The following is a 22,136-nucleotide window of genomic DNA, read 5'->3' as shown; positions in this document are numbered from 1 at the left end:
AAAAGTGATTTATTTATAAAAAGCCCAGAAAACACTGGTAGAGAAGCCAGGGATATGGGGCAGAGAAGGAGGCTGATGAAAAGTGTACAGTTAAGCACTTTACCTGGTGGGGAGCTCTGGGAGACAGAGTAGATCTCGCCCCTCAGTCAGCCTGAAAAGCAAGGCTGAGGAGACATTTATCCAGCATCTGGAATCCATTTTCATTAGAGAGCAGCTTGGGTGGGGCACAGTGGCACCTTCCAGTACTCACCTTGGCGAAAATGCCCCGCAGAGTCACAGTGTACCCAGTGAGCAGAGGGTGTGTGATGAGGCGCCCACAGTGCTAGCGACAAGGTACTTTGCCAATTTCAGTCATTTGCATCCCATCTTCCTCATCCCTGCCATGTTCTAGTCTCTCTCCCAGTTATGATTGCATTCTTCATATTATTCCTCACTTATTTTAACTTCACTATGGGAATTTTAAAAGGAAACTTTGTATTTAACATCACTACCATCCTAGCAGACCATTCCCTTGCCACATTTAGAAACTAACTGTCTAAATGAGGACAGCAGAGCCCAAGCTCTGGGTCTGGGTTTAGGTGCAGGTACCTGCTCCGCGACTAGAGAGGGTCAGCTCTCTGCCAGTTCAAAAGGGAGGTGGGACTTAGGAAATGGAGACACCCTCTCCCACCACCCCAGTCTCCTTGAAATGGCAACTTTCCAAACATGGGAAGAGAGCTGATGTTTCTCACTGGGCCCTGTGACCACCAAAAGCCATCTCAGGGGCCACATCCCTTAGTCCACACTTGAGGGTGCTCCGATCAAGCAGGACAGCCCTGATCGAGGCCACAGGGGCCTGGGTGCCACCCTCTGCCTCCATCTGCCTGGGGAAGACTGTGTTCTACCAACATCTGGGCACTCCACGGTCCAGTGCATGTACACCATCTCTCTACCTTCATGGCTCCAGGAAGAATGATGAGATCGTGGGCATGAGAAAGCCTCTCAAAGTAAAAAACACCAAAACAGGAGTTTTCAAGGCAAGGAATGATTAGCATCTGATGCCAGGCCCACACTGTGCACCGGGGCTACAAACGCATGTAAATGCACCACACACAGTCCCTCCTTTCAGGGTTTGAAATAAATGAATGGTCCCATTCTGTGGGTGAGAAATGATAGTAATCATACAAACACACCCCTTTACATGGCCACCCTCATCCAGGCCTGTGAGATCGCCAAGGCAGGCTTATTCCCATTTAAAGAGAAGGAGACTGAGGCTCTAAGGGGTGGGGAGGGGCAGAAGTAGGGCCAGCCCATCCCTGCTTTTCTTCAGGTGTCCCCCGAGGAGCAAGTACAGCCTCTTGGGAGGGCCCAGGTTATCGCCCTACAGGCACCAAGGTTGTCACCCTGCAACCACAGTGCCACCCAACCAAAAGGTGCATTCGGAATAAAGGTCCTGCCAAAACAATCCCCACTGCCCCAGGGTACCCTGAGGATGCCATGTATGCCCAAGAAGTGAATAAAGCTGTCGGCAGCAATTAATTCTGCAGAGGAAAGAGTCAGGTAAGAGGATTAAGGAAGGCAGAGCCTTGGTTTTAAGATGCAGCTTAGCATTCTCACCCCCAGAGGAGGGATTTCAGAGGATTCAAGGATAGGAGAGTAGAATGAAGCAGGGACTTGGCAGAAGGTGGGCAAAGTGGTTATGGAACTTTTTAAGCAAGCATTACAAGCCCCAGTCTTGTAAATACCTCCTAGGTTAGACAGACAGGAATTAATGGTGCAGAAATTGGCACTCTTGCCTATTTAGACTTACAGGGCCAGGACAGGACATCTGGATGGGGGGAAAAAAATCTGATTTACAGCCTCTTTCAGTCATACCGGTAGCAAATCCTTGCTCAGCATTCTCGGACCAGGCGCTGTGTGGAGCATCCCATGAATGCCCTTATCCCACTTGATGATCCCCGTGACTACCCCATTTTATAGATGAGGACACCGGGGTTTAGGAAGACTGAGTAATTTGACCAGGGCTACTTGACGAAAAAGAGCCAGAATTACAATTGAAATAAGAATATAAGCTGTCCCCAACTCTCTGTGAGTGGATTGAAATGAAGTCCATGGAAAGATATGGTAGTGACTTGAGAGAGCCTGGCAAGATCCCCGGAGCTGCTTGCAGGTGGAAGTACTGAGTATTTGACAGTGATTTGTCCTTGGTGGTAGGTTGCACTCCTTGCCATCTTTGAACTTACTCAACATTCACATTCCCATGAATGCCTGCCATATAGTAAGCATTCAGGATGTGTGCCCTGTTATTGTCAGAATTGCCTGGTTGGCCCCAATTTCAAATACTTTTTTTCCAGAAACCATTCAGCTATTTCACAGAGAAGAGTCATGATTAAAAGTATGAACTCTCAAGCAGCCCGCCTGGGTATGAATCATACCCAGCCCTCCACTCACCAGCTGTGTGACCTTGGAAGAGTCACTTTACTCACCATGGTTGCCTCATTTGAAAAATGGGGATAATAATAATGCCTACATCACAGGCATTAAGTGAGTTAATGAACGCACAGTGCTTAGAACAGGACCTGCTGTGTAGTAAGTGCTGTATACATGATAGCAATGTTATTCCAACATGTTAGCCTTTAGACTCTCTTAGTATGCCTCCCATACCCAACATAACACAAGATCCTGTGCCTGGCCATGAGTTGTGATTTGGGGTCTAGAAAATATGCAACCTGTATGTGTTGGTAAGACCAACACTAAATGCCAGTCACATCCACCGTCAAGGGGGTAGGAGATGAGTGGGATCCTATTAACTCAGGTGGGGAAATGGCCCCTTCACTTCAGAGGCTCCAGGTGTCTCCAAGACAACAGAGGGTCACATGGGGGCAAAAGCACATTACCCTTCCCCCCCAGGAAGAGGGGCAGACACCTGCAGAAGTAGAGAGTAGAGAGCTGGCTAGGGGAGGCTGAGCAGGGCCAGCAGAGCCCTGTCTGTGCCTTGGGCTGGGGAAGTTTGAGGGGCTCCGTCTTCCCAGAAATCCCTCCCAAAATTCTTTCAAGAAAGTAACATTTAAAGTACTGTTTATTGAACTCCCACTTCATGCCAGGCACTGTGCTGGGTATTTAATGAACATTAGCACTGATCTTCACAACGAGCCAACCCATTTTATGGATTGGAAAACTGACACAAAGATTCATTCACTTGCCCAAAATAACTCAAATCCTTTGTAACAAGGCAAGAGATGAGTGCATAGATGGCTCTGAATAGATGGATATTTGATTGGTTGAAAATGAAACTGAGAGAAGCAGGAGAATGAAGGAGGATGGGTGTGGCCCAAGGCCTGCCCCAAATCCAAGAACTTGCTCCTCCTTCTCCTCCTCCCTGGTCCTGCCCCCTCTCTCTGGGCTCAGGCTCACTGTGAGCAGCCCCTTGGCAAGCAGGGGCAGGGAGGAAGGTCCTGGCCAACAGACCCCTGCCCTCTTGCCCCTCATACACTGTCCAGGTCGACATGAACAGCAAAGCAAAGGCTCAGGAAGGGCCAGTGCCTGGAAACTATGGATCTCAGCCTGCAGGCCTCTGGCCTTCTCCCTCCATGCTTTTGGCCACCCTCAAGTCAGGCCATCTACCTTCTGGGGTAGGACTGGTCTCAGGACATGCAGAGCCAAAATCTGGAAACCAGAGTGGGGGCAGCATGGGGCAGGGGTCTAAGCTCAGGTGTCAGGATCAGGCTGACTTGAGCTCAGCTCAGTTCCATCACCCCCGTGCCTCGTATGACCCTGGCCACGTCTCCCAGCCTCTCACTGAATGAGGGGTACAAGTGGACATCTCAGGATGATTCTGTATGTAATCATTCTGACAATGAAGTCCTGCATTGCGGTGCAGGCTCTGAAACCTACTTGCCGTGTGACTTTACGCAAATCACTTCATTTCTCTACACTTGGAGTCCAATGGATCTAGAATCCAGGTCCCCTGGCTGAAGCGGCAGCAATTCTGTTTCCGTGGCAACCCAGTTGCCTCTCAAGGGACCATCTGGATCGCGTCACCCTGGTAAGGTGCTGCCCAGGCAACCAGGTGTTTGTGTTTTTCAGTGGAAGCTCTGCAAGGTGGTAATTCCCCTCACTAGGGACAGGGTGGTGGCCAGGCAGGTGGCTGGAAGGAAGCACAGCCAAGGTGGCTGTGCCTACTGCCCTTGCTCTTCCTGCGTCCAGAGAGAAACAGACCCCAGAGCTTAGGAACTCTGGCCAATGATTTCCTTGAAGAGCTGCTAACAGTTGCTTCATTGTACTCCTAGGCACATTTCCTGGCTTGTTGAGGCTGGCCAGGTGGGAAACACTGCCTAGGGTCAGACTCCTCTACAGAATTCCAAAGGACCCAGTCTCACCTGTTTGGGATGAAGAGCCACTATTGTATCTGGCAAGAAACAGGAATTACTAGACGTGGGGCTGGGGGAATGAGGAGTCTGCCTTTCAAACAGGCACATAATTATCATGACAGCAGAAACTCAGAGCAAAGGATAAACTAAACTCATCCCTTCTACAAATGTGTATGGACACCTATTATATGCAGATAGTGTGATCGGCACTTGGGTAACCCTGGAGATTGCCTGTGTCTTCAAGGAGCTCGCATACTGATACTGCTGCTTAGGAAAAAGACAACATCAGCAGGAGGTGAAGCTGAGGGGTGGGGATGTGGAACCCACTGGGGCCAGCCACTTCCTTCCAGCAGGAAGCTCCCAATCCATTTGGGGTTGGAAAAATGAAGGACAGCTCAGAGACAGCCCAGCACCATTCACCTCACACAGATGGGCCTCTTGACTCTTTACCATAGCCCTTGAGGTAGAGCTCTGTCCCCCTTTCCAGATGGGGGAACTGGGGCTCAGAGACGTGAAGTCCATGCCCAGGGTTCACAGCTGGGTACACACACAGTGAGGTTACACACAGTGCACCTCTGCGGGGACACTGCTGTCCTGGTGGGCTGCCAGGGGAGGCTCCATTTCCTGGAAGCCTATAGCCTTTCTCTAAACTAAGCAAAACAGCCCTCTGCCTCTCTGTCCTGCGTGTCTCTCTCTTCTCCTCTTCCTTTCCCGTTCTTCTCTCCTCCTCCCCACTCCTCTCTCGCACTCTCTCTCCCCTGCTTTTTCTCCCTTCTCCCCCTCTGTCTCCCTCTCGCTCTCCTTTCCTTTGTCTCCCCTTTCCTCTAGGGACCCTCACAGCTCCATGCACCACTGGTCCCTTTGCCTGCCGCTCAACTCTGCCTGGGAGTCACCTGCAGCCGCTTGCTCTAGGCCCTGGGCTCACGTGCAGCACCCACACCCTGCCCCAGCCTGGTCCTGCACCGTGCCCCAAATGCCTGCTGCTTTTTAGCACTGCCTCCTTCCTGAGCACCTCCAGCCTAGGAAGCGACACTATTGCATGTATCCACATTTCTTCCAGGCCCCTTGTGACTGGAGCCCACTCTCAGATCTGAGCCCCAGATGTTGAGAATCCCTTCCTTCCAATTAAGCATCTGCCGAGAGGCCAGGAGGCAAAGGGCGCACATGTGTGAAGGGCTCACTGACTGCGCAAATGGGGCTTGGGAAATAGAAAATGGAAGCTCACCCTCCCCACTCATGGAGGGCGGGGAAATTGGTGTGCTCTCAAGCTCTGTAGGGGAGCTGAGAGGCTGGGAACGTGCAGCGCGATGCCCCATCCATTTGGCTGTGAGCCACTGTGGAAGTGTGGGCTCCTCGGTGATCTCCCACGGGAGACTGGCATGCCCACCCCCTGGGGACAAGCCTCCCGCAGCTGTTCTCCCACCCTAAGTGGAGAGGGAACTGTGGGAGGTCAACAAAAGAGAAGGAGAAAGGTGTTTCCCCCTAAAGAGAGAGGACCGGGAGGGTGGAGGTGGCCCCACGGGCCGGGTGTTTCCTCCAAGGCACTGCTGCCCTGGCTGGGCCAAGCAAGGCTAGGCATCCGGTCCAGGTCCCACGCCCCCTCCCTGTGCAGAAAGGGCCACCTCAGCTCAGCATCCTAAACTCACGTCCATATAGCCAAGAGCTGATACAAAGAGAAAAGGCATCCAGGCAGAAGGTACGGAGTGAATCTGGGGGATCAGTGAGCCCAGCACCCCCTAAAGGGCAGCCACCACATAGGGGGCCGCCTGAGGTCATGCGAGACACATGCTCAGAACTTCTAGAGCTTCCAATTCTGTAAGAAATCTCACAAGGTTTTTAATGTTGATGACCACGATTAAGACCCAGAGCTGGTCAGCCCAGCTGTGACTGAGGGCTGGCTCTCCAGGTGGCCAGTGGAGGCATGGGACTTAAATCATTGTGGACCAAGGCCAGACAGATGGGCCCATAACCAATGAGAGGAGGAGGAAGGGTCAGTCTGCGGAGTACATGGGACTGTGACCTCTCCATGGAATACAGAAAGAAGCCTCATGCCGTGTCAGCAGGAGTAGGTACTGAGGAGCACCTGAATAGCACTGGGGGCTGAGGGGACAGGACCCTTTGAGGCTTAGAAATCACTCTTATGGTCTGTATCCTGCTATGGAGGTTGGTCACCCTGGTGTTGCATCCTTCTCCCCTGTTTTCAAGCTGTGTGACTTTTGGAAACTGACATAACCTCTCTGAGCCTCAGCTGTAGCATCAAGAAATGGGGCTAACAAGGTATTTGTGTTGAACTATTGAGGATTAGATGGAATGACATAGGGTAGAGCTGTGCTATGTGTAATGAAAATTCAGTATCTGTTTACCATATCCCAGTAACTGAGGCAAAATTGGTGGTAGATAGTACCCTCCCTGCCAAAAACCAGCTGTGAGAGGAAGAAAGCTGGGTGGGGTGGAGGGTATTGTGTGCTGGACAGGAAAGGGGCACCTCTTGGAGAACAGGAGGTATATGTAATAAGTAATAGGTAAATTTTATCTGTAGTAGTATTGTTTTTCTTGCTCTCTGACATCAACATAAGAGCGTGGAGGCCTTTTGGGATCACTTGACCTAATACCCTGTTTTCATGTGAGGGAGACTGGCACAGAGAGAGGGAGCAATCTTCGTGGTACCCCTCATTGTGCCAGGGGTGAGGCAGGCACAGTATAATACTCCCATTAATGCTAGTACTGTTGCTCCCATGACAGCCACTATTATTGCTGATACTACTGTTATTAATACCACCGTTATGAATACTGCTATGCTGAACTTCTAATACTACCATTATTCTACAACTAATGAATCAAGGAGTTACTTGTGTCGAGTCCTTACCGTGTTTCAGGTGCTGGGCAGAACACTGCATGTACATCCTTCCCTCTCATCTTTACAAAAATGCTGAAAGGAAAGTGAGACTCAGAGAGGTTAACTACTTGCTCAAGGCCACATAGCTAGCAAGTGTCTGGACTAGAATTAGATCCAGGCAATCCTGCTCCAGACCTGCACACTCGAGTACCAGGTCCAGCCACCTTCCAGAAGGAGGAAGGAGACTTGGCAAGCCCAGGATCCTGCATGAATGGAGTGATGGTCCCAGGTGCAAGGCTGCCTTGTGAATTAGCCCAGTGGGCAGCTGCCTTTGTGGAGGCATCTAATAATCTATCTCCTGCCTTGTCCCACAAGACCTGAAATTCCACCATTCAGCTGATTTTCTCTGCATCAAAGAACGTGTCCCTCTTTAAGTTAGCCTTACGCATTCACTCTCATTTGAGGGCAGCACAGTGAGGGCCAGTGAGGCCCAGACCCAGGCAGGCCTGGCTTCCAGTTCTGGCTCTGTATGCATGCTGAGTGACCCTGGGCCTGTCCATTCACCTCCCATCCACAAGCTCTTGTATCTGAAGCCCTAGCCTTGCAGAGTGGACCTCCTTTCTTTCATCCTGGAGGCCAGTATGTTTGCAGGATGCACCTGTCCTGAATTATCACTCTAGCTCCCCTGAAACTCTGAGGGACTCCTGCACAGCTCCAGCGGCAATAGGACTTGCAGATGAGACCCCCATTCCCGAGGCCCAGGCCAGTGATGGCAGGAAACCAACATGCTATGTCTGGAAAAGGCCTAAAATTTAGAGGTTATTCAGCCACTCACTCAGCAAACAGGTATTGAGTACCACTGTGTCCCAGGCCCTATACTGGATGCCTAGACACAGTGTGGGTGAGGCATATGTGGTCCCTGCCATCCAGGAGCTCAAGGCTTGATGGGGAGGGCAGACCTGAAATAAATATCCTCCAAAGCTGATATAATCATTACAATAGGTTCTACAAAGAGCAGGTGGAGGGGCTGTGAGCCTGGGAGCTTAGAGAAGACTTTCTCAAGAAAATGACCCTAGCAGAAAGGCTCCATGGAGAAAATCTGCCCAGAGAGAAAGGCAGAAAAAATGATTCCAGACAGAGGAACAGCATATGCAAAGGCTGAAGGAATGGGGGTTTAAAGCCCCTCCCTACTGCTTCTGAGTTGGTGTTCCTGTGTGAGACGCTTCTCTCTAAGCCGCAGTTTCCACACCTGAGGAATGGGAACAGTGTCATCTGCCTCCCTGGGTTCTGAGCAGCTGAGAGGTTAAGGGATATAAAGGTGCCTAGCATTGCTTCCTTGAATACCCAGGGAATCTAGAGGCTGCCTCCTGGCTTCCCAGCACCCCCGACACCCAAGGCCTCTGTTGGTACTGGTTGTTCCTCAATGCAATTAGGTAATTAGGCCAAATTCAATTACACACCACACTCCCAGGTCTGTCTGGGGCCTGAGGGAGGCATGGGCTTCCCTTGCTGAGGGGGTAGTAGCAGGATGATTGGCTTGGTTCCCAGGCTGTGCCTTCCTACCATGCACCCTGGAACACTGCCTGTACCCCAGATGGAGAAACTGAGTCACTGGAGAGGCAGTGCTGCTTGGTCCCAAACCATAGCATCCTCAGGACTGAGATCCCAGGCTGATTTTTTTTCTCCTCGAGAGCCCCAACCCAGGCTGCCAGTCCATGGCGTGCCCTGCCACTTTCCAGCACTTTGATTGACATGTAGGTTTTGGGGGAGAGTAAAGTTGGGCAAACCAGGGTTTATAAATATCTTTAAGGGACGTGCTGGAGGTATTCAGACAAGAGCACCCCAGCTTGAGGATAGTAAAAGGGCCCTTCCAGAAACCATGCATGAGACTTCCAGGGCCTTGAATGCCAACTGAAGGTACTCAAATTTGAACTTGATCCTAACAGCACTGGGGAGCCGTGGAAGGTTTTAGACAAAGGAGTGTCATGGTCAAACTTTACTTGTAGAAAGCCCCAGCAGGTAGAGGAGGGACCTAGGGGCCAGAGGTAGAGAAAACAGTTTGGAGGTCATTCCAGGTATCCAGACACAAGACTCCTGGGGTGGAATTATGCCATGTATAGAGGGAAAGGGAGCGATGGTGGCTCTCCAATGATGCTTATTGCTCATGCTCAGCCCTGAGCTGCCCGCAAGTTGGGCTCAGAAGCTCAGTTGGTGTTACTGGGGTGTTTGATGCTTCTTGAGTTATTGGTCCTGAAGAGGATGCACAGCACCTTTCAGGGGAGGAAAGTCTTAACTTTGGATTCATTTAATTATAAAATTAAAGTGATTTTATGGAGTTTTTTTCCTAATCATAAAAATAATACATACTCCTTGTAAATAACTAAGGAATATGGAAAATCGTAAGGAAAGTAGTAAATAGCTGAAATTCCACTACCATGAGATAATAACTTGGTGAGTAACCATTATTCAACAAATGTCTGTTGAGTACCTACAGTGTGCCATGCACAGAGCCACCCGGGATACAGCAGTGATCAAAAGAGAGAAAATCTCATAGTCTACCAAAAATGATGTGCTAACAGATATACTGCCAATAAATTTACAAGAATGGGAGCATAGTAGGCCTGCTTTGGAAGTGGCTTCTTTGTCTTAAGAGGATTGCCTGGCCTGCTTTGGCCTTTCTAGGAAATCAGTGGGGGCAGCTCAGTAAAAGACCCTTCTTGGGGCCTCCACAGCCAGAGTTGGAGAACAGTGACCCAGCAGCAAAGACAGATCTAGCATCTGCACTAGATGTCTTTGCAGTGGGGAGGAAAGCCTTGGCCAAGAGAGACAGAGCAAGCCCCCAAGCCTCTCTCCCAGGTGGCATCTATCTCAGCTGAGGACTTGGCTTCTGGGCAGAGGAGTGTGCTGTTCCCACCTGCCAAGCTCAGCTCCGCAAATCCTGATTTCAACATCAGGCCTCCCACTTCTTGCCCTGCTTTGGGGGCCACTTTGGATTTTCCTCAGACAGACATTCCTGCGTGGCCTGTCTGCTCATGTCCAGAGCCCCCAGAAGTGGGGGGTGCCTAAAACCACACTGGGGAGTGAAGGAAGCCACCAGATCCCCTGGGCTGGGAGGAAGTGGGCACCTGGGTGAACATCCTCCTACACGGGACCGTCAGGAGGAGGGAAGGGAAACACCCCTGGTGATGGATTCCTGGCAAACTTTACTGGGGCTTGGGAAGTTCCTAAATTGTGGTGTTGCTGCCCAGAACACACTGAGGTGCTCAGGCATGCTTCTCCACCACACTTCCTCTCCTCTCACCTGCTGGAGCACCCCAAAGCAGAAGGAGCCTCAGAAGCCATAAGCCTACTGGTAGGATATATCCCCTCTGCATCTTTCCATCCTCTGCTCACACACTTGGTTGCCAAGGTGCTCACTACCACCTCTGGGCAGTCCTGACTGTCAGAAAAGCACCTTCCTTCTTTTGAGCCCAAACTGGATGCCTCCTCTCAGCTTCCTGCTGTGTGTGTCTCCCACTGTGAATGAGGAAAGCAGCTAGGAGGCTCAGGGTCTGGCCCCCACCTCCCTGTGAGGAGTAATGCAGACCCACCCCATCTAAATCCCACTAGCTCATAGGAAGAGGCAGTTGATGGCCAAGAGTCCTCTAGAATAGTAAGCCCTCATATCTGTCTAGCACTTTACAGTTTGGAGAGCATGCCCTTAGCACTATAGTTGGTGGGAACACTGCCCTGGGAGAGATAGCTTGGGCTCTAGAACAGTCAGGAGTCCTGGGTCTAGAACCAGCTCTACCACGAATTTGCTGTGTGAGTGAAGAAAGCCCTGGCCCCTCTCTGAGTCTCAGTTTCCTCACTTGAAAAGTGAGACTAGGGCCTCTTTACTCTAACACTAAACGAACTGATGATCCCAATGGACAAGTAGAAGCTCTGTAGGAGAAAGGGCTGGACTTGACAGGCCACACGGATGTTAGCTTGTTGCTGGGGGAGCCTGCATTCAACCCTGTCGGTCCCCCAGCCCTGGGCTAGAGTATGTGTGTGGCCTTAAATCCTTCCCAGTCTGAGCCTCATTTCTTCTCTGCAAAGTTAACAGCATCCTCCTGGGGCATATGTGAGCCTTTGTCAGGGGAGCATCAAAGTGGAATTCGGCTGCCCTGGCCCGTGCAGGCAGAAACTCAGATAGCTTCAGCAGAAAGGGAATTGTCTTTCCAACTGCAGGGCACGTATGTCAGTTCAACCCAGGGGCCATCCAGAAGCCCCTGTCAAAGCTGCATCCTGGGAGAAGTGATGAAACTCCAGGACTGCTGAGGCACAGACATTCGAGCTGCCTTGGCCATCCCTTCCCTTCAAAGGCGACTCCAGAAATCAATGGGAAGAGATTCATTAGAGGCCTGGGTGGTGAGCTCCCCAGCACCTCCGGCAGCCCCTTTGTTAGCTGACCTAAGCTTCCTGTCTGAGCAGGCTGCCCCCACTGAGAAACAACTCATGTTCTTCCAGACAGCAGGTTGGAGACCTGTCTCTGGGCTGGCAGACAGGCAGGGCAAGGTACCGCAAAGCCTGATATTCACTCGTTCATTCCTTGACTCACTCACTCATTCAGACACCTGGCCCTTGTTTCATTCATACAGCAAGTATCACGCATCTGCCTGGCATTTTTAGATACTGTCGGTATAAATACAAAGCAGACAAAAGCTGCTGTTGACATGACCTTGCCTTCTAGAAAGGGAGACAGTGTTAGCAAAAGAAGTAGTTGGACTACACCAGTCATCAATGCCAAGGACAAAGCTGTCAGGAAAGAGTCGTAGCAAGTGTCGGGAGGGACTGCACATGGGCACTGTGGCTGAGGAAGGCTCCCTGAGAAGGTGTCACCTGAGTGAAAGCCTGCAGGAGGTAGGAGGTGAGCCTGGCTACCTGCACAAGAGCATGTCTGGCAGACCTCTGAGGGAGCGTCTGGGGCACTTGCAGCCAAAGGGCGGCAAGGCTGGAGCCAAGTAAACCAAGGGGAGACTTGAAGGAAATGAGGTCAGGGAGGTGAGGGGGACCAGGTCACGTGAGGTCTTGTGGGTCACAATTAGGTCTTGGGCTTTTACACTGACTGAGCCAGAGCTACTAGAGGAAAACATTTAAGATAAGAGGGATGTGCTGTGTGACCTCAGCTTAACAATGTCACCAGGTGTAATATTTTGTTAGGAATGCCGTAACAGAGATTCACCGACTGGGTAGCTGAAACAACAGAATTGTTTTGCCTCACAGTCTGAAGGCCAGGAGTCTGAGATCAAGGTGTGGTGTCAGCAGGCCCGTGCTCCCTCTGAAGGCACCAGAGAAGGACCTCTTCCAGGCTTGTCCCAGCTTCTGTAGTTCCCAGCTTGTGGCAGCATCGTATTTTCACAGGATGTTCTCCCTGTTTGCATGTCTGCCTCTGTGTCCAAATTTCCACTGTTTATAAGGACACAGTCAGATGGGATTAGTGACCTCATCTTAACCTGATCATCTACAAAGACCTTTTTCCAAATAAGGGCACTTTCACAGGTACTGAAGATTAGGACTTCAGTATCTTTTCTCGGACTTTCAACCGCTTGAGAATTATTGGTTTATCTCCCTTGGTCTCCCCTCAGACCTAGTGTTAGGCAGCCTCACTTTATTTGTACAAAGAAGGAAGCAGAGGCCCAGGAAGCCTAAGTGACTTGTCCAGGGCCACAAACTAGTCAGTACTTGTTTACTGAGCCTCAGCCTCCAAATCCAGGCACATCCCCTCCTCACCAGCTCCTCAGCTAGTGGGGACATGGCCAGTTCCTTCCTGTCTCCCCTGTGACCCTGCCTGCTGGAATCTCTGCCCAGGAGACACCCTGGTGGCTGAACAGCTGCAAGCATCACAGTGGCATGAGCAGACGGCCAGGGAGGCAGCCACCTTCCCAGCTGAGCAGGTAGAAGGACAGGCAGCTTGAAGCCTGATTCCACTTGAGTGACCCCTTTGTGCCTGGGTTCCCTCCCCCATCCTCTCTCCTCCTTCAGCCTGGCTGGTGGCTTTCCTGGATCCCCAATAACCTGGCAATCACAGGGCCTCTTGAAGGTGCCAAGTGGAGGTGTGGGGCAGGGGTTGGTTTTGTTTTCTTGATGAAATGATTATAAGATTTGGGAAGAAGCCAAATGCAGACTTCTGGGAATGCCATCAGAGTCAGGGATATGGGCCCTGCTGGGGATAAATCCAGGAAGGCAGGTAAGGTGCAGTGTCAGGAGGTTCTGAACCATGTGGTCTCATTCTCTACCATGTCCCCCAAACCTCCCTCAGGTGGGGCCCCCACCAACCCACAATGTTGGGTGGATGCTTAACAATCACAGATGCTAAGAAACACATGACAAAGAAACACAAAGAAAGAAAATATTTCAGCATATGTAAGTGGTGTGCTGGAAAGAATATAAAACGCAAGTCAGGGGACACAGCTCTCATCACAACTCCAACTCACCATGCGACCTTAATGGTCCCTGTCCTCTGGAAATTTGAGTCCCATTTTAGGAATGGAATATGATGGCATCAGCGCAGACTTTGCAGCCAGATTCCCAAGTCATTCAAATCCTTCAGCAAGTTGTCTAAACCTCTCTGTGCCTCAATGTTATTTTCTGTAGAGTGGGAGTAATAATCACACCTTATCAGAGAGGGTTGTGGTGGAGGATGGAATGTTGATCCTTGGAAAGTGCCTTGAAACATGCCTGGCAACCAACAAACTGGGTCACTGTGAGTGCTGCTATTAGAAAGATGGGAGAGGCCTAGTGGGGCTTCCAGCTGTGTCCCAAGTGGGAGTGTGCCCTCCTGCTGTCCCCATATGTGGGGAGGGACACCTACATTAGCTGGGAGCCGAACGTCATGCTTGCTTTCCTTCCAAAAGACTGTGTAGAACTGAGGAGGTTGACCAGGGCAAAGGGGAAGGAAATGGGGCAGAGGGAACAGCGTTATCAAAAGACATGGGAGTTTGTGCCCCAGCCCCTTGGAGGTGGAGAGAAGCTCCAAGAGAGGGTCGCTGGAGGCAGAGCCCCTGAATTGACTCATGCCCAGTGCTGCTGCTTAAGCTTTCCTGGGGGTGGGGGGTGGGGGCAGGGAGGGGCTGAGCTGGCAGTGAGACAGATGCTCCACTACAGATGGGTTCCTTTATTGAATGCACTCTGTGCCCTGCACGCCCTTCTGTGTTCATGAGAAAGACCAGTTGTGTGCAGGTGGATGGCTCAGGTGGCTCCCAAGGACTGAGCTCACTCGAGCCTGTCACAGTCATGCGGATGGATACCCAGCCAGGCCTCCCTGTTGACTTCACTCTGCCTCTCAGCACTCAAACCTGCCTGGGTGACATCAGGATCCCTGTTGAGACTTGCTGCATCAGCAAGACCTGCTTGAGGAAGACCCACCCAGTTCTGCAGCTCTTCAGAACTGAGTGCAGAGAAAAGCCACCTCTTGGGTCCACCTCTTGTGTTCATTGTTCTACCTTTGCTTCTTCTCCATCAGAGGGAGGCTGACTTTTTTATGCCCCTAGGCTTCTCACAACACAAAGCCTTGCACAGTAGGTGACCCTGCTCTGAGCCTGGAGGCCCAGGGGCGCAGCCACTTTCACCCCATGGGTGACCTACATCCTAGGTGTCTTTGCTCTTTCTCTCCTTGCTGGCCTGGGCTGGGTCGGGACCCTCGAGGCCCATCCTCTGTAGGTGAGCTGTGGAGTCCTGCACCCCAAGGCTCAACTGTGGTCCCCTCCCTCCATGGTCCTGCAGAGGTGGGTACTGCATGACAGGCTCCCCAAGCTGAGTGAAGCATCTTAACCCTCAAGTCCTACGGAATGAGCCGCTGCTGCCTTCTGGGCTGCAGCGCTGTGATTTATTGGCGGCTCCTCGCCAGGGACCAAGGCAGAAGGAGTTCAAACACCCAGGAGAAAAGCCACCCACTATTGATCCCCGCATCAGGCTCCCCGAGCGCTTGCGGACATTCATCAAGGAGCCGTGGCGCCGGGACCCACGGCTTTCCCTTTCTTCTTACTTTCTTCTGCCTCCCAAGTCATCCCTCTGGGCTGTGCCCCCCTCGCTGAGGTCACTCAGAGAGCTGGCCTAGAGACTAGCCGGCAGAGGTGGAGAGCCGCTTTGTCTGCAGCCCCTTTCCTGTAGATCCTTATCAAGCCAGGCTCCCAGGGGGTGGAGCAGGCCACTTTGGGCTCCAGGCTTTTGAGCAAAGCTTTGGAAGTTGGAGAAATAGAGTTGGAATGTAGAGTAAGTGGGGAGAAGCCCTTCTGAAGCAGGAACTGGTCGGAGTACCCGTATTTCTGTAGACTTGGGTGGGGCGAACAGTATTAATAAGAGCTTGCTAACCAAGCGGGCCAGAAAAGAGCTTGAACTGGGCGGAGCGGGCCTTGCAATTAGCATGTGAAAACCCCAGCTTTGGCCGGCAGACTTTCAGTGCTAGCCTGTGAATAGATGCTTGAAAACAATTTGTTTCCCTAATTAAGAAAATCTGCTAAGGGGATAGTATTTCCTTTTTTTTTTTTTTTTTTTTTTTTTTTGGCTTACCTGGGTAAAGTCAACAATTGATCCCAGGCTTGAAGAGCTTAAATAAGCATACTAATGCTTTTCTTCCACCCCACCTTGGGGCTTTTCCTACAGCGGGTCGCTGGGAGACCTGGGAGGTGGGGGAGGGGGACCGGTGAGGCTGTTTTAAATTAGTTTCCCAGGCAGCACCGCCAGGTGTGTCCCTCCGGTGTAAACCTCTGCTCAATTCCAGTCCAAATTCTGGCTGGAGCAGTTTTTCTGAACTCAGTGCCTGGGGCTGGCCACATGGTACCAACACATAACAGGGTATTTCAAGAATGAACCTGGAATTTCCAAACATTTGGGTTTTTGGTGGCTCAGAAAGCACTAAGGATCAGATTAATACTGAGAACTATTATTGCACAGAACTTCTGTAAAGAAAGGATCCGGGTGTTCTGGTTATTTGAGAGGTCCTGGTTGTTTGAATTCTGGACAATCTGATATTATGTTAAAACCACATCAGTGGTAGAAACCTGGTTTTAGGGACATCCATCTCAACATTTTCTTCTGAAAAGTGGACCAAATTGTCATGTGCATCTGTTTCTGTGTGTCAGTGGCTGAGCACTGGGCCTTGGAGTACATTACCTAGGGATCTGTAGTAGGGACTGGATCAACCAAAGTGAGAAAGACAGGAGAGGCTTTATTGGGCCCCAGGGCTCTTCTCTCCTGGGATCCCAAGCCTTTATGGGAACTGCTTGCAAGGGCAGAGCCCCAATGAACGTCTCAGTTAGTAAATATCCCCTAAAGAAACCATTCTAACCCAAGATGTGGGAAGGCTCCTTGGAGGAGGTGACACAGCAGAGCCTGGAATTTGTGCAGAGCAGAGTCCTTCTCCTGGCTGCCTCCTTCTCCTTGGCCCTTCAGAAAGGGGCTGCCAACTAACCTTTCTTTCAAGAAGCTGGTTCTTATCCAAAAAGCAGCAAGTTACGAAGTATGAATTAATCCATTTAACCAGCTCCTTGGAGGGAAAGCCCATGACAACTGCATTTCCAAATGCTTTCCCCAAAAGTGATGTTTCAAGTGGTAGTGGGTGGGATTAGAGCCTGCTAACGATTTATGTCAAACAAGGAGCAAGAATTTCTAGATAAGTGATTTGTCTCAGCCACTTCCAGGGTGGGCAGTAGGGACAGACAGGAAGGTTTAAGGGTAGCCATGGGCTCAGAGTGAAAAAAAGGGGCAGGACAGAGATGAAGTATCAGGAATGAAGTCAGGAGAAGCAACGTCAAAGGCTAGTGGTCCCAGTCAATTCCTAGTGATGACATGGAGAACAGTGCACGGTACCCAGTGTAGATTTTTAAAGACAGTCTGGCCGCCTTTATTTAAGGTGAACGGTGGAGCCCCATCTACCTTCCTTGTTGTTTGGGGCTCTTTGGCCACCAAGAAATTTTCACTGGCAGGTGGGCAGGACTGGGGGAGTGAGTTGTAAAGTGTCAGGAGAGGGTGACCATAAGGGGAAGTGCCCATCAAAGAGAGAAGGGCTAGAACCCTTTGGGGTAGGGCTGCGGGTAGGTTTCCAGGAGTGACTGCGAGGCGGGGGTGGGGTAGTGGGGGCGAGGTGGAGTTGGGGCAAACTCAGCTCAGCGCCAAAAGCCCTTGCGACAGACTGGCTGGAAGGAAGAGGCCATGGTCACCACAGGATGCAATGTCAGGAAGGCAGCAGCCCCCGGGGCGGGGCGGAGCAGGGCCGGGCAGGGCCGGGAAGAGCTGCGCACAGCAGCCGCCCCCGGCTTCCCTACCGCCGCTGGCCCAGAGCACAGAACTCGCCAAAGTCGGGGAGCTCGAGTAGCGTACGTGCGCCCTCTCATCCTGCTGTGGGCTTCGCGCTCGGGGAATCCCAGGGGTGGCAGGGGCCCTTGTACCAGGGAAAATGCCAAGCCGCCTGCCTTCTCCGCTCCCTAACCTGTCCTGAAAATCCTTTAAACCCAGGTCACAATCCGGATGCCCCAGTCCTGCCCCACCCCCCGGCCGAGGCCGCTCCCAGACCAGCCAGATCCCTACTCCGCCCCCACCTCGCCTTGTACCCTCATTAGCATGACCACTTGGGAGGATTCGCTGGGGGCGGGAGACACCCGAGGTCATCCAACGCCAGCGCCTTCCCGGCGGCCCCCTTGAGCGACAGCGCTCCGGGAGCTCCGCTCGCACAAGTGTTGCTTCAAATTAATTGCCTGAGAGGGAGGGGGGCGGGGGAGGGCCTGGTCGCCGCCCCCGCCCGGAGGCTTGAGCGCCGCTCGTCGGGTCGTGCGTTCGCTCGGCGGCGGCGTGCACCAGCACCACCCCTGCGTGCAAGTTTGAAATGTGAGCTGCCTCCGATTCCTACCCGCTCGCGCTCCCTTGCAGCAAAGTGGCTGGGTCGACTGTCTGCGCGCGCGAGTGAGTGCGGGCGGCGGGCTGGGGGACGGGGGGCGGACGGTGAGGCTAGCGGGGCGGGGAGGGCGCGCGCGAGCCGGGGCTCCCTGGAGACGCCGAGGCAGGTCTGCCAGCCTTTCATCTTCCTTGCGCGCTCCTCCTCCCTCCCCTCCCCCCGCCGTGGTGCTCCCAGCCTCCCCCGAGCCCCCAACCCCACGGGGGCGCACGCCGGGTGGGTGGGCGCGCGGGCTGGGTCCGGGCGCGCGGCGGAGGTCGCGGGCCGTGGGAAGTTTCCCTGGCGTGCCGCGTGTGCTCCCGCCCCCGCGCGCCCCCGGCCCATCCCCGTCCCCGGAGGGCTGTCGCTTGAGCCCGGGCGCGCGGCTGGCTGCCTCCTCGGCGGCGGCGGCGGCGGCGGCGGCCCCATTAGCGGAGCCTCCGCCTGTGATTGGCTTCGCCCGGGAAGCTGAAGACGGGCGATGAATAATTGATGTGTGCGGTGCGGTAGCCGGACGGCGGCGGCGGTGGCGGGCGGCAGCGAGCGGGAGCGCGGGAGCCGGAGCGCCCTCGGAGCGGGCAGCGCGGAGCGAGCGGGCGCCGGAGCCGCCCGGGCCCCTGCGCTGCCGCCGCCGCCGCCGCCCGGGCGCGGAGCGGGGATGCAGGCGGCGCCCGCTGCCTGCGCGCAGCCTTTGTTCGGCGCCGGCTGAACCCTGCCCGGAGTCACTCTCCGCAGCCACCCCCGACCCGGTCCCAGCCCCCTGCGGGCGCCAGGGCGGGACCGTGGCCGGTGCAACTTCTAGGTAAGCGTGGGGCTGGAGGGGTCGACGCCTGAGGGCCCGTGGGCTGGGCCCGGGTTCCCTCCGGGCGCGGGGGTGAGTGTGCGTGCCTGTGTGTGACAGAGGAGGGCCGGTGCATTGTGGGTAGCGCTGTGTGCTGCATGGTGTCAGCCCGAGGCTTGGCCGCGAGAGGGGCATCGGCGTGCACACGGCCCGTTTTGCGCGCCCACAGAAGGGCCCGCATTTTTCCCTGGGGCCCCGGGGCCAGGGCACTCCCCAACATCCCCTCCCCGAAGGTGACGTGTTGGTCCTCCAGCAGACATTTTACAAGGCTCTGTCCTGTATGGACTCCTATTTGCAAAAACGAGATCGGCCAGGAAGCCTTCTGCTAAGGCAGCAGGCGAGGGTCCTTAACTTCAAGCTGCTCCTTTGTCAGGATGCAGCCCTAACATAATACTATAAAAGCCCAGAGACCCCCACGGGTGCTGGTAATGCCACCATTGGGCAGTGCGCCCTTCGGAGGGGTGGTGGATGCTAGCATACTTCTGACAGGTGTTTGCTGGGAAGCTGGCTTCAGGAGGAGAGACAGGATTTGCACTAGAGGGCTTTTCTGGCGTTGCCTGACACCAGACTGTGAGGATCTTGTTTAAGGCCTTAGAGAGAGGGTTTCTCAGATGACTGCCAGGCCCAGAGGACTGTTTTTGATGGTCCTGAGCACGTAGTTGTGGTGCTGGGGTCTTACAAGCCTTAGTGCCTAAAGCACCAGATAGGTCCCAATTCCTGGGTCCACCAGGAAGCCAGCTCTGAGACTAGGAGAGGTCAGGGCTGTGACTTTACCTGCCCCAACCTTTTTCACCAGTGGGAGGAGGTGGTACCTCCCTCTAGATGGGCTTCAGGTGACCATTATTCTCATGATGGAGGCCCAGGTCCCATGCCCTTGACCATCAAGTTGGACTGCCAGACAGCCAAGGGGAATGGCTGGTGGCTCTTCCAGCAGGAGGGTTTTGTGAGGCAGCTGGCAAGGAGTTGGTGCCAGAGTGCTTCTTAATAGCCAATCCTTGACAGTGGGTTGCAGGATGGGCCAGTAATCCTGCTAGGTTGTTAGTTGGAGTGGGCAAGGTGGTGCCCACTGAAATCAGTGTGACCCCCAGATTGCATATAGGGGCTCAGGCCTGGGACTCTGGGCATAATGCTCATCTCCCATCCACTACAGAGCAAAAGGTTCTGTCCCACATTGGGGGTGTAGACAGGGGACTGTGACTCTTGGGGTCCACATAGCTACGAATAAGTCTGTTCCCCTTTTTTGTGTATTAGTCAGGCAGTGACTACCCCCAAGTAGCTGGATTCAAGTCCCCTCCTGAGCTATTTTTACCCTGAACTTCCTTAGTGAGAAACCACCAAATAGCAATGCTTTGGTGAGAATCTGGGGCTTTACCGGAAGCAGCAGCCTGCAGAGTTTGAGACTTGCTTCATAATGCTATCTCTACTCCCCTACACAGACTCCCCATCAACCAGATTGCCTTCACCTCTCTCTCTCTCCTCTTGGTTCTCACCACAGCCTATGCACTCGGACTTGGGAGCCTCAGTTTCAGGGGCAAAACTGATGTGTGAAAACCGTGACCACCCAGTAGAGGACAGGAAGCCAGTCATAGCTCTGACTGGAGCTCAGCCTTGATTGTGAGCTTCTTGAAGGCAGGAACTCTGTGTTACTTATCATGGTATCCCAGCCACAGTGCCTGGCACGTGTCCTCAGTGACTGCTGAGTGTCTACATGAGCAGAAAGCTCATGGGTGCTGCTTCCCCTGTTGGAGGGGAAGGTGATGGAGGGATTGAAAGAGCACTTAGTGCTGGTCGAGCCCTGACTAAGCAACCAGCCATGCTCAGTTCCTGAGAACCCTTAGATGAATTCCTAGCTTGGTGGCAGACAGTCAGACTGAGAGAGGTGCTCCCACAGATGTTCAGCCAAAGTCCTGCCTAGGAGCTTCCTGATGGATCTTTCTGAGTCATGCCCCAGGGACTAAGGCTGTCTACAACAGCGCCATCCAATATGGTGGTCCATAGCCCCATGTGGGTGTTTATAAATTTAAACTAACACAAGGTAAAAGTTTGGTTTCTCATTGGCACCAGTCACATTTCAAATGCTCAGCAGCCGTATGTGGCTCGTGGCTACCAGATTGGGCAGCTCAGATTATAGGCCATTTCCACTGTGGCAGAAAGTTCCATTGGACAGCTCAGGCCTAGAAGGATGGAGACATAGGGCAGAAGGGAGGTGAGGACGCTAGTCCAGAGCACACGGGAGCCCGTTCCATGAAGGGACCTTCTCTTTTCTTAACACACTACTTTCTAACAGCCTCCCTGTGAGGGGAGTGTAGACAAGCCAAGTCCTCCAAATTTAGCAGGGAGCAAGCCAAAGTTCAGTTTTGCCCAAGGTCAACCCAGCCAGTGGCGGCAGCCTCAGGTCTCCCAACTCCTCTGCCACCCAGCAGAGGTCAGCCAGGGGGCAAGAGTGGGCAGCAGTCCCAGGAGCAGCCTTAGACCTCCCTGAGGACTGTCTTGGTGCCTGGTAGGCGTCAGTCTTTGTGAACTCATCCATCGATCGGGCAGGAGAGCCAGCTCAGCCTCAGGTCCCCAGGAACAGAGAGTTCTGTGCTGGCAGAGCTGCAAGAGTGGGAGAGAGGCTTTCTGGGTGAGGAAGGTGTTTACCTTGATCCATGCGGCTTTGGTCCCAAGGGAGAGGCTGGCTCTCCTCCATAGGGAAGGACCCTTTCAGTGGGCCTGTGGCCAGCCTCGTTAGCACCACCTCCAAGAGAGGTGTGCAAGCCCCAGCCCGAGGGGGAGAAGAATTTGGGGACATTTGGCTGGTACAGAATGCTCTCTGCCTCCACCCTGCCAGAGCCTGCTGCCCCTCATGTCCCCGGGCATTTGCTGTACCACACTTGACCTCACTTCCCCCAGAAGCCTCAGCTGCAGGAGGAAACTCTCCCAGGGCCTGGCAGAGAAGCAACAGCCTCACAAGGGAATCTGCTCAGGGAAAAACAAGCCCCTGCTCTCCAAGCACTTCCAGCTTCTCAGGGAGCTCCGAGGCCGCTCACCACCGGCAGGGAAGGGTAGTCAGCTCACTGCCCAGACAGGCGAAGGGACTTCCTGCCCGAGGTCATGTACCGCAGGGCAGGCCTGAATGGAGCTAATGCCCTCTCTGGTCCACTGCAAATCCCAGTCTGCCATTTGAACTTGAGGTTTATATGAGATTTAACTGCGCCTTGCTTCAGTTTCCTGTTCCAG

At 53.2% G+C, this 22,136-nt stretch overlaps 1 protein-coding gene across 11 annotated transcripts in view; it reads left to right on the top strand.

Annotated features, from left to right (window-relative positions):
• ZMIZ1 (zinc finger MIZ-type containing 1) overlaps positions 1–22,136 on the top strand; it is a 223,413-nt gene that overhangs the window by 138,687 nt on the left and 62,590 nt on the right. The window contains exon 1 of one of the 11 annotated variants that reach the window (XM_073240737.1): positions 17,505–17,522. The exons of 7 other annotated variants lie outside the window; for them this stretch is intronic. The gene's annotated coding sequence lies outside the window, so the exon portion shown is untranslated. Of the gene's footprint in view, positions 1–17,504; positions 17,523–17,676; positions 18,106–18,535; positions 18,879–22,136 lie in introns of those variants that run through there. 3 more of the 11 variants (XM_037013336.2, XM_037013337.2, XM_037013334.2) reach the window with 3 other exon arrangements.

Source organism: Manis javanica, chromosome 7 (genome assembly GCF_040802235.1).
Source record: "Manis javanica isolate MJ-LG chromosome 7, MJ_LKY, whole genome shotgun sequence".
Lineage (NCBI taxonomy): Eukaryota > Metazoa > Chordata > Mammalia > Pholidota > Manidae > Manis > Manis javanica.
Note: the sequence above shows the minus strand (reverse complement) of the source record. Positions and strands in the feature narration are given on the sequence as shown.